Source organism: Thalassophryne amazonica, chromosome 9 (genome assembly GCF_902500255.1).
Source record: "Thalassophryne amazonica chromosome 9, fThaAma1.1, whole genome shotgun sequence".
In the NCBI taxonomy this organism is placed as follows: domain Eukaryota; kingdom Metazoa; phylum Chordata; class Actinopteri; order Batrachoidiformes; family Batrachoididae; genus Thalassophryne; species Thalassophryne amazonica.
In genome coordinates, this window is record NC_047111.1 from 37,632,022 (window position 1) to 37,645,821 (window position 13,800).

The 13,800-nt window shown below is 45.5% G+C and overlaps 1 long non-coding RNA gene across 1 annotated transcript; it reads left to right on the forward strand.

The window, feature by feature from the left end:
* The first annotated feature begins 1,286 nt into the window (after positions 1-1,286).
* Positions 1,287-12,156, forward strand: LOC117516512. The gene is made up of 3 exons (XR_004562438.1): positions 1,287-1,386; positions 4,324-4,433; positions 11,972-12,156. It is a non-coding gene; the product is annotated as an uncharacterized LOC117516512 (long non-coding RNA).
* The last annotated feature ends 1,644 nt before the right edge of the window (positions 12,157-13,800 follow it).

A 13,800-nucleotide genomic window follows, 5' to 3' on the forward strand; every position in this document is an offset into this window, starting at 1 on the left:
ATTCAAGAAGCAACACGAGTGAATGGTTGTCACCAGCGGCCTGTTTAAAAACTGCTGGTGGACAAGTTGTTGCCACTTAGTGGCACTTTTTTTTCATATTTTCTCATAAGTAGTGATCAATACCACCACCACACCTCTCATGTTAAATTTATAATTATTTAATTATTGTTCACTGCAAGGAACCTATTGGAACTGTATTCGTGTTCTATTTTATATTGTTGTATGCTATTGTTTTTGTATTCACATACCCACAGTGCGGGGTCAAAAAAATCCACCCCAACACTAAATATTCATGTGCCCACCCAGCACCAAAAAAAAAAAAAACCCCTTTAGTGCCTCCAGTGGGTAATGCCAATAAATTTGAAATGACTTGTTTACACATTGCTGGATGGGACATTCTTAGACTAGTAATTGGAAGACTGCAGTGAAGTTCAGGATTTGAAACTTTATCCTTACCTTGGAAAACCTTGGAGCTTCCAGTTGGGTGTCCACAATAAACCAGTATATTCTGATTGTGCCGTGGTCTTGATTTTAACTGTGCCTGAATTTTTAAGCTGTTCGAAAATGTATTTTTGTCTCTTGTGATGACCTTTGTCATACTTCGGTAATCAATCCCTTGCATTTGACATGTTCCCCCATTATGAACAGGCAATTGTCTTATGTCAGCCTGTAACGTTGTAATATACATCATGCCATACCATCACTAGCAGGTTTTGTGGAAGTGCTACTGTTCTGCTTAAATGATACCATGGGTGTGCTATGGTATCTGTGGTTATGCTATTGCTGTTTTTGCACACACTGCATGGTACAAGTCAGGTGTGTCATCACATTGCACTCGAGACTAGCAGATTATATCTTCAAACTGTGCACTAGAACTCATTCACGGGCGACCTTGAGCTTCACGTGCTGTCACAGTTACCAGAATCAAGGAGTTATGTCATTATTATAGCATGCTAAACAAGAATAAACTTTAGGTTTGTGTAAAAATTCTCATGTTGTAGCCTTGCCTGGTTCATTTGAGATCTTGCAGCATTGATAGAGCAGGAAAAGTCCCTTTTCATTTTATCATCTCTAATGTTCAGTCAACTCCCTGTCAAATCAAAAGAGTTCCAACAGAGACACAATGTGAATGTTATTCAACCCTGCCAGACCTTTCAGGGCCATTCACAACAAAGTGTGGGTCAGCAGGAATTGTGCCCGATGCTCAACAGCGCCCATGGTCCTGTGTATAGCTCTGCCAGTACCATCCTCCTGCCACTGCGTCACCTTCTTGGAGCTCAACTATTTTAAAGGTGCTGTTGAGTGAACCAGAGTGAAGTTTCCAGTTTCTATAGCTCACACGCTGAAGAACCATTTTGGAGATTACAACTGGACTTAATCCGTAAGGTGATGATGACATGTGAGCGATGGTTTCAGTGCGTAAAGTTCAACCCATTTCTGCTGCTACATCTGCTACTGTTGCCTGCATCCCCGAAGTGACCGCTACTTGCCTTTCCATAAATAACTCAACTTACTTGTTTTTCCCATTCTTTATTAACTATTGGCAATACAAACACTGCTATTCTAGTTCATTCACTTGTGTTGTATTATGTTTCAACACCAGAGAGTGCAAGCCAACTGGAACTTTTCAAAACAGTTGATAACATAATGATGTCCATTCTCCATGACGTAGATATCTTCCTTTTTTATACAGACTCAGAACAAGCTTTTGAAACACAGTCGTTTGCAAAGATTTCTAAATGTTCCAAACAGCCCATTCTTTATTTCTAGTTTTACTTTCACATTTTATTGTATATTTTGTCCTGTATTTACCCACTCAGTGAGCATTATGGTTCTCCTCGAGGTTGCTAGCTTGTTTTTCTGACGCTTGCTTGAAGGGGGTTGCTACCTGACACTCACGTTTCTAATCTTCCATAATCCATTCAGCATCCACAAACCATCCAGCATGTGAGAAAAACAACTATGGGATATTACTGCATAGACTGTATTTATACTAAACAAAACCTGATGCCACCTGTAGGTTTTCTATCGAGACCCGGTGTTGCCAACCGAACGGTCCCCCCTAGAAATCGCTCCACTTTTTGCATCTGTGCATGCGGATTAAAACCTCATTTCTGCTTAAAACTTCACCCCAGTCATCATCTATCTCAGTGACAGATATCTGAAGCTTTTGTACAACAGTCATTTCCACATAAATTCAGCATTATTTCATTATAAAATGCGGTGGAAACAATCAGAGCACCGTGGCTAAATCAGCTGCTAGCTGATGTGTTCACTGAGCGTCAGCCATTTCAAAGCATCACGGAATTTCGTCGAGTTTCTGCTTAAAATGGCCTCGTTTCTGTTTCAAACTGACTTTAGAATAATTTAAGAGGTTTTGCCTTGTCATCTGATGGTTAATAATCCCATTAAGCCATTTGATCACTTTGGGTGAAGAGACTCTGTCTTAGACAAGCGGCAGAGCTCTGAAATGATGCACACGCAGATGCAAAAGGTGAACCGATTTTTAGGGGTGGACCGTTCAGTCTGTAACACCGGAACAACCAGCTGGTGTCTCGGCATCACCATGTTAAGAGCTTCTCCTGCACTGATTCATGATGATTCGCGGCCACATTAATGCATAAAAGGGTGGAGCGTGGGTGGCGCCCTGTGTGACGAAAGAAGCCTGAACACACCTCCCTCCCAATTTCAAGGCACAAGCTAACAATTAACCTCTGTTCAGGAGTTTATTAAATCATATTTAGGGGAAGTGCGTGGTGGTTTCCTTAACAATTTGCTTTGGTATGGACGTTAAAATTTACGAGCTGCTTATTCTCTCAATAATCATTAAGTGGACCTAACAGATGAAGCTACTGTTAATTTCACCCAGTTCCTATTGTAATACTGTCCCTTATAAAGTACCAAATCAAACTATTTTTCAGTTTAAATTTATTCAAGCATGGAAAAACAGGCCTGGATTCTGAAGACCTTCGCTCTCACAGAAGATCCATCTGTTCAAAGGACTGAAACAGTTTTTATAAAACACAACATGGGCGTGACAAAGGTGGACCTTATTTCACAAAATCCTTCCCTTATTGGTCCCCATGGGCATTAAAGGGAGGTCCAGCCCCTGCCCATAGTGATAACGGGATATATTATAATTTATCATGTAACTTGAATCTCTTTGTTCTAAGTGGTAAAACTGGTTCAACCCAGTTTGACATGCACATTAACACAAATAACAGACTAAAAGTATACCAAACTAAGGATATAACCATTTAAGTAAAGTAATTACTTAATACCAAAACAAATGGCAAAGAAAACAAAATAACAAACAAATATATAAACACAAATATAACACTACCGACAACTGCTAAAAGTGCTAACACTATTAGCGTTCAACATTAAATGTGACAACAGCTTCGCTTAGGGCCAATGACGCAGCAGAGACATATTAGATGATCTGTTAGGATGTTTTATCACACTACAAGCCATATTATCCCAGGTGTTTGTGATAAAATACTCCAGAACAACAAACACAACCTCCACAACAGCAAGTAAGCCACCACATCCAGTGGACTCTGAGCTAAAGAGGTGAAGACATTGACTCGGCAGCTGCCACGCAAAGCAAATGCGGCCACAATTATACAGAACTTTATGGCTTAAAATGTCATAAAATAAGACGTTAGGAAACATCCCCCCAGGTACAGTTGTCATGAAAGAGGAAACTATCTACAGAAATTAGAACCGTGTTTTGTGCCAGGCTGTAAACATTTATATCTGCTCTAAAGTGTGACATTATATCAAACAGTCATATGGGAATGTTGTTTTGGAGCTGGCATGAAGCGGCCTCTAGCTCCCCGCGACCCGATCTTGGATAAGCAGTTGAAGATGAGTGTGTGTGTACTATTAATCTGTTTCCATAAAGGTTTATATATCAGTGGTGCAGAACTAAGATGGCTCTGTGGCAGCTGAGAAGCTGTTGAAAAATTTAGAAATGTTTGGAAATAAAGTTATATAAAAAAGCATACATACATTTTATTTAATGACAAGTTGGCAAAAACACAAAAAGGCACTTTTTCAAAAAGTTTTTATTTTTTATTTTCGCTCTTGATAAATTGTTATCTATAATGTTGTCAATCTTTGAACAGTTTCTTAAAATTGTTCCTGGCAATGAGAAGTGGTACGTTTCATATGTTGTTGTTTCCACCAGCAGCTTTTGCTCCTTTTACTTCCTTTTTCTGTGATTATTTTTGGCAGTGATGCACATTTTTTGTTCATGTGTGGTTCCTTGCACATGAAATTGAAACAATTAATTGTGGTTGTGTTTGTGTTGGGCTGAAGATGTCTTTAAAGCAAAGGCTGCTGTCCTTGTTGTTGTGCTGTGCTTACGCCGTGACCTCATTCTTCTGCCTCCACCCACAACGCAGCAACCGTTTCCCTGTCCGAACTCGGTGAGTCTCTGTGTGTGTAATATACACAAACACACAATAGAAGTAAATGATTTACCTCAAGGCTATCATTCTTTTTCAAGTGAAGACTGGGCTTTTTGTGTAGAGTTATAGGATTAGATTAGGGGCAGACTGGGTGTGGGTCTACCATGGGTGAAATTCTATATGACACTCTAACACAAGAATGTTGGGGAAGACATCAAATTAAAAGTTCTTTCTCAGTTGTCAATACTGATAACACTCATTCATTCATTCATTTACTTACTCCAATCAATTGTCATGGGTGTGTTGGAGCCTGGCAGTCATAGGGCCAAAAGGCAGGGTACACCTTGGACAGGATGCCAGTCTAGGTCAACAACATCTGAATCAAATATTTGATTTCCCTTAGCTCATTTGTCCCTCACATTGGAAAAGAAAGCGATAACGAGATAAACTTTTAATGACGTCATAAGACAAGAATATTTGAAAAGAGATAAAAGATAAAATCGGTCCATTATCTCTCATAATGTAAAAGAGAGATAACGGGATAGGTTTTGATCATGCCATAAGACAGCAATGTTAGAAAAGAGATCAAACAAAATCCTGTCCCATAATGCAAAAAAAACAAAAAAAACCCAAAACAAACAAACAAACAAACAAAAAAAACAGATAAAGGGAAAGGTATTGATGATGTCATAAGGGAAGGAAGTTAGAGAGATCAATGGAAACCCTATCTCCGAATGGAAAAGAAAGAGATAACAGGATAAACGTTGATGATATTACAAAACCAGAAGATTTGAAAAAAAAAAATAAAAATAAAAGGAAAATCTGTCTCATAAAGTAAAAGAGAGATAACAGGACAGGTTTTGATCATGTCATAAGACAACAATGTTAGAAAAGAGATAAAACAAAATCTTGTCTCATAATGCAAAAAACAGATGAAGGGATAGGTGTTGATGATGTCATAAGGGAAGGAAGTTGGAGAAACCAATGGAAACCCTATCTCACAATAGAAACAAAAGTGGCAACAGGATAAACTTCATTAGTAAGATGAATGTTTGGAAAAAGATGAAAAGAAAACTTGTCTCATAATGCAAAAGAGATAAAAGGATAGGTTTTGATGATGTCATTAGACAACGATTGTTATGTGGGCCGCTGAAGAGGAGGTACTGTTGGCCCACCACCACCAGAGGGCGCCCTGCTTGGAGTGCGGGCTCCAAGCAAGAGAGGGTGCCAGACCCAGAAGTGACAGCTGTCACTCATCACACCAGCTGTCACTCATTCACACCATTACATAAGCCGGACTGCAACTCCACCTCTCTGCCGAGAAATCAACTACCGAAGAGGTAATATTCTCTGCTGTATCCCTACTGTGACTTACGTCTGATCTGTTTTGCAGCCGTTTTTCCTGTGGTGCACTCTGCTGGGTTGGCGTGTAGTGAGAGAAGCGACGTCTTCGCATCTCACTCCATCCAGATAAGTGGTAACAGGAGCTGCTAGTGTGTTCCTACTTGGAGGTGGAGGTTCTCCCTCCTAACTGTGTACAGACTGTGGGATTACTGAGTGTGCGAATTCACACTCATCCATCCTGTCTTTGTTTTCTGCCAGCAGTACCAGGGTCGACAGCCGAAGACAGAGGCCACCTGGGGACTCGGGACTTGGCGGCTCCGGTGTTCTTCAGGCCGTTGGTGGTGGAAGCCGTGTGGGACGCGGCTCATCTCTCGTCAGGGGTCTTCTATCTTCGAGCCTGCCCACACGTCACCTGGTGTTAATTGTCTATTTATATCTTGTGTGAATTTAGTTGTGTGTTGTCACAACATTAAATTGTTACTCATTGGCTTATTCATTGTCCGTTCCTTTGCGCCCCCTGTTGTGGGTCCGTGCTACGACACCTTCCCAACAGGATTTCTCGGCCATTCGTCATGGATTCCGAGGGGCGTCAACCCGAGCTTGAACGGCCAATGGAAGAGCCAGGAGCGCAGGCGTCAGCGGGAGGCGTGTTGAGTGAGCTGCAGCAGATTTTAACCGCCTTCACGGCTCGGCTGGATTTGGTGACCGAGCAGAATGTTCTCCTTAACCGGAGGGTGGAGGCTCTCACCACCAGGTCTGGAAGCGCGCGACCAGGGCGCTGCTGCAGCCACTCCTCTTGCTGGTCCTGGGCCTGTAACAGACGTTTCACTGGTCGTTCAACGACCCCCCCCACCGTCCCCTGAAGCATACATAAGCCCTTCGGAACCGTACGGAGGCTGTGTCGAGACGTCCACAGACTTCCTCATGCAGTGTTCGCTCGTCTTTTCACAGCGTCCTGTCATGTACGAGTCAGACGCCAGCCGGGTGGCTTATGTTATTAATCTGCTTCGAGGAGAGGCACGCGCCTGGGCTACGGCGCTTTGGGAGCAGAATTCACGGCTCCTAACGTCTTATGCTGGGTTTGTACGGGAGTTCAAACAAGTTTTTGACCATCCCAACAGAGGTGAGACCGCTTCGAGCGTGCTGCTGTCAATGAGACAGGAGGCTGGCCCGCGGCTCTTGTGAGCATATGCAGAAGGACTGCCCCAAACGGTCAAACTACAACGCCTGTCCTTAGAAACTGGGCTAAGGGTGGGCCATAACACGCATGCGGGGAAACCCCGCAAATCTGCACGAATCCCAGTAACAATTCTTTGTGGGGATCTAACCCTTCACGCCCCAGCACTGGTAGACACGGGGTCGGAAGGGAATCTGCTGGATAGCAGATGGGCAAAGGAAGTCGGGCTCCCCCTGGTGGCTCTGCCGTCACCATTGCAGGTGCGAGCACTAGATGGCACCCTGCTTCCGTTAATCACACATCAGACACAGCCTGTGACCTTGGTTGTGTCTGGAAATCACAGGGAGGAGATCGTGTTCCATGTAACACCTTCTACCTCCCGAGTGATTTTGGGATTTCCGTGGATGGTGAAGCACAATCCCCGGATAGATTGGCCGTCCGGGGTTGTGATGCAGCGGAGCGAAACCTGCCACCAGGAGTGTTTAGGATCCTCGGTTCCTCCCGGCATGACGGCTAATGAGGAGGTTAAAGTCCCCCCCAATCTATCAGCGGTGCCAAAGGAGTACCACGATCTCGCTGACGTCTTCAGCAAAGATCTGGCGCTCACTCTTCCCCCGCACCGACCGTACGATTGTGCCATCGATTTGGTCCCGGGCACTGAGTACCCGTCCAGTAGGTTGTACAACCTCTCACGTCCGGAACGCGAATCAATGGAGACCTACATCCGGGACTCTTTAGCTGCCGGGCTGATCCGGAACTCCACCTCCCCGATGGGTGCTGGTTTCTTTTTTGTGGGCAAAAAGGACGGCGGACTCCGTCCATGCATTGATTACAGAGGGCTGAACGAGATCACAGTTCGCAACCGATACCCGTTACCTCTGTTGGATTCAGTGTTCACGCCCCTGCATGGAGCCCAAATTTTCACGAAATTAGATCTTAGAAACGCGTACCACCTGGTTCGGATCCGGAAGGGAGACGAATGGAAGACGGCATTTAACACCCCGTTAGGTCACTTTGAGTACCTGGTCATGCCGTTCGGCCTCACTAACGCCCCCGCGACGTTCCAAGCTTTGGTAAATGACGTCTTGCGGGACTTCCTGCATCGGTTCGTCTTCGTATATCTGGACGATATACTCATCTTTTCCCCGGACCCTGAGACCCATATCCAGCATGTACGTCAGGTCCTACAGCAGTTGTTGGAGAACCGGCTGTTTGTGAAGGGCGAGAAGTGCGAGTTCCACTGCACTTCTTTGTCCTTCTTGGGGTTCATCATCTCCTCCAACTCCGTCGCCCCTGATCTGGCCAAGGTTGCGGCGGTGAGAGATTGGCCCCAACCAACAAGCCGCAGGAAACTGCAGCAGTTCCTCGGCTTTGCAAATTTCTACAGGAGGTTCATTAAAGGCTACAGTCAGGTAGTTAGCCCCCTGACTGCCCTGACCTCCACCAAGGTCCCCTTCACCTGGTCAGATCGGTGCGAAGCCGCATTCAAGGAGTTGAAACGCCGGTTCTTGACTGCACCAGTTCTGGTGCAGCCTGATTCTGATCGCCAGTACATAGTGGAAGTGGACACCTCTGACTCAGGGATAGGAGCAGTGCTGTCCCAGAGCATGGAGGCTGATAAGGTTCTCCATCCTTGTGCCTATTTTTCCCGCAGGTTGACCCCAGCTGAACGGAACTATGACGTCGGCAATCGGGAGCTCCTCGCGGTGAAGGAGGCTCTTGAAGAGTGGAGACACCTGCTGGAGGGGGCGTCGTTGCCTTTCACGGTTTTCACGGACCATCAGAACCTGGAGTACATCCGGACCGCCAAGCGGCTGAACCCCAGGCAAGCCCGCTGGTCTCTGTTCTTCGGGCGCTTTGACTTCCGGATCACGTACCGCCCCAGGACCAAAAACCAAAAATCGGATGCGTTGTCCCGGGTGCACGAAGAAGAAGCCAAGGCGGGGCTGTCGAACCCCACCGAGACCATCATCCCCGAGTCCACTGTCGTGGCCTCCCTCACCTGGGACGTGGAGAAGACCGTCCGGGAGGCCCTAGCAAGGAGCCCGGACCCGGGGACCGGCCCCAAGAACAGAATGTACGTCCCACCAGAGGCCAGAGCTGCCGTATTGGACTTCTGTCACGGATCCAAGCTCTCCTGTCATCCCGGAGTGCGTAGGACCGTGGCAGTGGTCCAGCACCGCTTCTGGTGGGCGTCCCTGGAAACCGACGTTCGGGACTACGTCCAGGCCTGTACCATCTGCGCCAGGGGCAAGGCAGATCATCGAAGGACCTCGGGACTCCTCCAACCCCTGCCGGTGCCTCACCGCCCCTGGTCTCACATCGGCCTGGACTTCATCACGGGCCTCCCGCCATCCCAGGGCAACACCATCATTCTCACGATAGTGGACCGGTTCTCCAAGGGGGCCCACTTCGTGGCCCTCCCGAAGCTCCCGACGGCCCAGGAGACGGCAGACCTCCTGGTCCACCACGTCATGCGGCTGCATGGGATACCATCGGACATCGTATCAGATCGTGGTCCCCAGTTCTCTTCGCAGGTTTGGAGGAGTTTCTGTAAGGAGCTGGGGGCCACCGTGAGTCTCTCGTCCGGGTACCACCCCCAGACAAACGGCCAGGCAGAGCGGGCTAACCAGGAGTTGGAGCAGGCCCTTCGCTGCGTCACCTTTGCGCACCCGGCGGCCTGGAGTCACCATCTGGCCTGGATCGAGTATGCCCATAACAGCCAAGTCTCGTCTGCTACCGGCCTCTCCCCTTTTGAGGCATGTTTGGGGTACCAGCCCCCATTGTTCCCGCTGGTGGAGGGAGAGGTCGGTGTGCCCTCGGTCCAGGCCCACCTCAGGAGGTGCCGCCGGGTGTGGCGGACCGCCCGCTTTGCCCTGTTAAAGGCCCGGACGAGGGCCAAGACCCATGCGGACCGCCGGCGTTCCCCGGCCCCCACATACCAGCCCGGGCAGGAGGTGTGGCTTTCTACAAAGGACATCCCTCTCTGTGTGGACTCCCCGAAGTTGAAGGACAGATTCATAGGACCCTTCAAAATCCTCAAAATCATCAACCCGGCCGCAGTGAAGCTCCAACTCCCAGCTTCACTGCGGATCCACCCTGTGTTCCATGTGTCCCGCCTCAAGCCACACCACACCTCGCCCCTCTGTGCTCCTGGACCTACGCCGCCTCCTGCCCGGCTCATTGACGGGGAGCCTGCTTGGACAGTCCGCAGGCTCCTGGACGTCCATCGTAAAGGCCGGGGGTTCCAATATCTGGTGGACTGGGAGGGGTATGGACCTGAAGAACGCTCCTGGGTGAAAAGGAGCTTCATCCTGGACCCGGCCCTCCTGGCCGATTTCTACAAGAGACACCCGGACAAGCCAGGTCGGGCGCCAGGAGGCGCCCGTTGAGGGGGGGGTCCTGTTATGTGGGCCGCTGAAGAGGAGGTACTGCTGGCCCACCACCACCAGAGGGCGCCCTGCTTGGAGTGCGGGCTCCAAGCACCAGAGGGCGCCAGACCCAGAAGAAGTGACAGCTGTCACTCATCACACCAGCTGTCACTCATTCACACCATTACATAAGCCGGACTGCAACTCCACCTCCCCGCCGAGAAATCAACTACCGAAGAGGTAATATTCTCTGCTGTATCCCTACTGTGACTTACGTCTGATCTGTTTTGCAGCCGTTTTTCCTGTGGTGCACTCTGCTGGGTTGGCGTGTAGTGAGAGAAGCGACGCCTTCGCATCTCACTCCATCCAGATAAGTGGTAACAGGAGCTGCTAGTGTGTTCCTACTTGGAGGTGGAGGTTCTCCCTCCTAACTGTGTACAGACTGTGGGATTACTGAGTGTGCGAATTCACACTCATCCATCCTGTCTTTGTTTTCTGCCAGCAGTACCAGGGTCGACAGCCGAAGACAGAGACCACCTGGGGACTCGGGACTTGGCAGCTCCGGTGTTCTTCAGGCCGTTGGTGGTGGAAGCCGTGTGGGACGCGGCTCATCTCTCGTCAGGGGTCTTCTATCTTCGAGCCTGCCCACACGTCACCTGGAGTTAATTGTCTATTTATATCTTGTGTGAATTTAGCTGTGTGTTGTCACAACATTAAATTGTTACTGATTGGCTTATTCATTGTCCGTTCCTTTGCGCCCCCTGTTGTGGGTCCGTGCTACGACACCTTCCCAACAACGATGTTAGAGAAAATCCTATGGAAAAGAAAAAGAAAACAGGATAAACTTTGATGATATAAAACAAAAATGTTGGAAAACAGATAAAAGGAAAACCTATTTCATAATACAAAAGAGAAATAAGGGAATGAGTTTTGATGATGTCATAAGACAAAGATGTTAAACAACACATCAAAGGAAACCCTATCTCATAATGGAAATGAAAGATATTACAGGTTAACCCTGATGATAAGACAAGAACATTTTAATAAAGAGATAAACGAGAACCTGTCTCACATTGTAAAAGATGTAGGGATATGTTTAGATGATGTCATAAGGTACTGTAAGTACACTACCAGTCAAATGTTTGGTGACACTTTCCCAACGGGAAAGTGTGTACAACTACTACATATTAGAGAAGATAGAAAAGAAAAATCTATCTCACAATGGAAAAAAGAGATGCAAAGGAAAACCTTTGATAATGTTATATATCAAGAACATTAGAAAAGTAATTTCAGGAAAATCTGTCTCAAAAGAGGTAAATTGCTCAACTACACATATTTGAAATAATTCCTGGTATGTGATCAGGCGCACTGTGATATTTATGACAATATTACAAAAAAGAAGAAATTGAATGTGAATAAATGCAAACATATGAATATTCACATATATTCATAGTTTATAACAGCATTCTTGCATTTGTTATTTATTATGAAATTGCAAACAGTGATATATCTTTTGTATATATATATTTAAGGTTAAATGAAGGTGTAAGAACCACACACCACACCCTCACTTTTCGCCAGATTCTGTTTTTTCAGTCCTGCTTCATTTTGTCTCAATCACTCTTTCCTGTTGTCTCTGTTTGCCCTTTCCCCCCCTCAAACAGAAATCTGGCTTCAGTTGTCCAACAGATTTGCCAGCGTGTCGTCCGGCTGCTGCTCAGCACTCTGTGATCCACAGCGCCCGCAGTCTTACCTGGACTGGACAAGGCCGGTCCTGTTCCTGTGCTCACTGCAGATGCTGCTAACATATCCACCAACAGCACATCACCAAATCACAGATTAACCAGAAGAGGAAGCACAAACAGAGCAAGAGGAATGGTTCCACTTCAGTCACAGCTGGTTGGTGCTACCTTCTTATTAACTACATCGTATCCTGTAGATGATTCCTGTGCTGGCTCAACACTCCTTCGACAGCCACCACTGAATCAACAATGAGCAAGGCACTAAATTGTCAGTGTACCTATACTGAGGCTTGCAATGGAAACTGAGTCCGAAAGTTGCATGGTGCACATACTCAGCATGCAGCTTTTAATCCCACTGGAGGTCAAATCCATTTCATGACTTGACTGCAAAACTAAAGCACAGATCAGAGAGGAGTGTTTGATGCTTTTGATATCTGCACTATATTTACAATTTTAGGGACTGCATTTTCAAAAGCTACAATTATGATTTAATCGGTCAAAGTCTCAGAAGAATTTTGTGAGAGACTATGTATGGAGTTTCTAACAAGGCTTATACTGCTCTCATACAAGTAAAATGCAAAGTATAAAACAGGAACAATGGCATGATGCACAAAATGACCTCATTAACTGAATATATATATATATATATATATATATATATATATATATATATATATATATATATATATATATATATATATATATGTGTGTGTGTGTGTGTGTGTTACATGAATAATTTTACAATTTTGAAGAAGACTGCAAAAGAGAAAAAAAAAACGATGAGTTTCTGCAACTGTAGATACCAAAATTGTAAAATTATTCATGTAACTTTTGATATTATAAATATTTGACACCAAGGAGTGTTTTTGTGTTTACCCTGTATATAAGATATAAACTTGACTGATTGTACTGTGTAAGAATCCCAACTGAATACCTAACCTCAGGGGCTGCATCCTTCAAAGGCTGCATTCATCAACTGTATGAGTTATAGCGCCATGACTACAGTCTTATTTCAAAGGTTTCTTGGAATGTGGACATTTAATGCAGCCTTCTTTCCCTGAAAATGGAGGATACAACGGTGTATCCTTCGGGGCCCAAACAATCCCAAGAGTAATTGTGCAATTTTTTTCTAAAAACGAAATGTTGGTAAATTTAAAAAAAAGGGGCAATTTTAGGCTCTATGTGTACAATTATAAATAAATAATGTTTATAAGTAAACTTTAGGTAAGGTAAATTTATTACAAACAATTATTACAAAAACTATGGGTAACACCCTCTACGCTAGCTTGTCATGTGCAGCTGTCAAGGTTGCTATAAAGTAGGAGACAGGGCTGGATATGCTAATGTTGGAATTCCAAAATGCTTCATGGGCTAGATCATCTTATTTCAGGACAGTAACTTCAACCTCCACTGTCTCGAAAAGCCAGATATTTGTAGGGTGCAGTCTTTGAAGGATGCAGCCCCTGAATTGAGACACAGCTAGCATTTTATATGTTGGGCGGATGATAATGGGAGTGGTGCCCAGTTTCAGTACAAGATGGTCTATATCAGGGGTGGGCAATTAATTTTTACAAGGGGCCACATAGGGAACCTGAATTATGCCCAAGGGCCACACCATCGATAACGCGACTGTCTCCCATTACAAATTTTACAAAAAATTACCTATTTAATAGCTTTTATAGGTAATTTTTATTATTGTAATAATAATATGTAAATATTTAAATATACCTAAATAAACCTCTCTAATGATT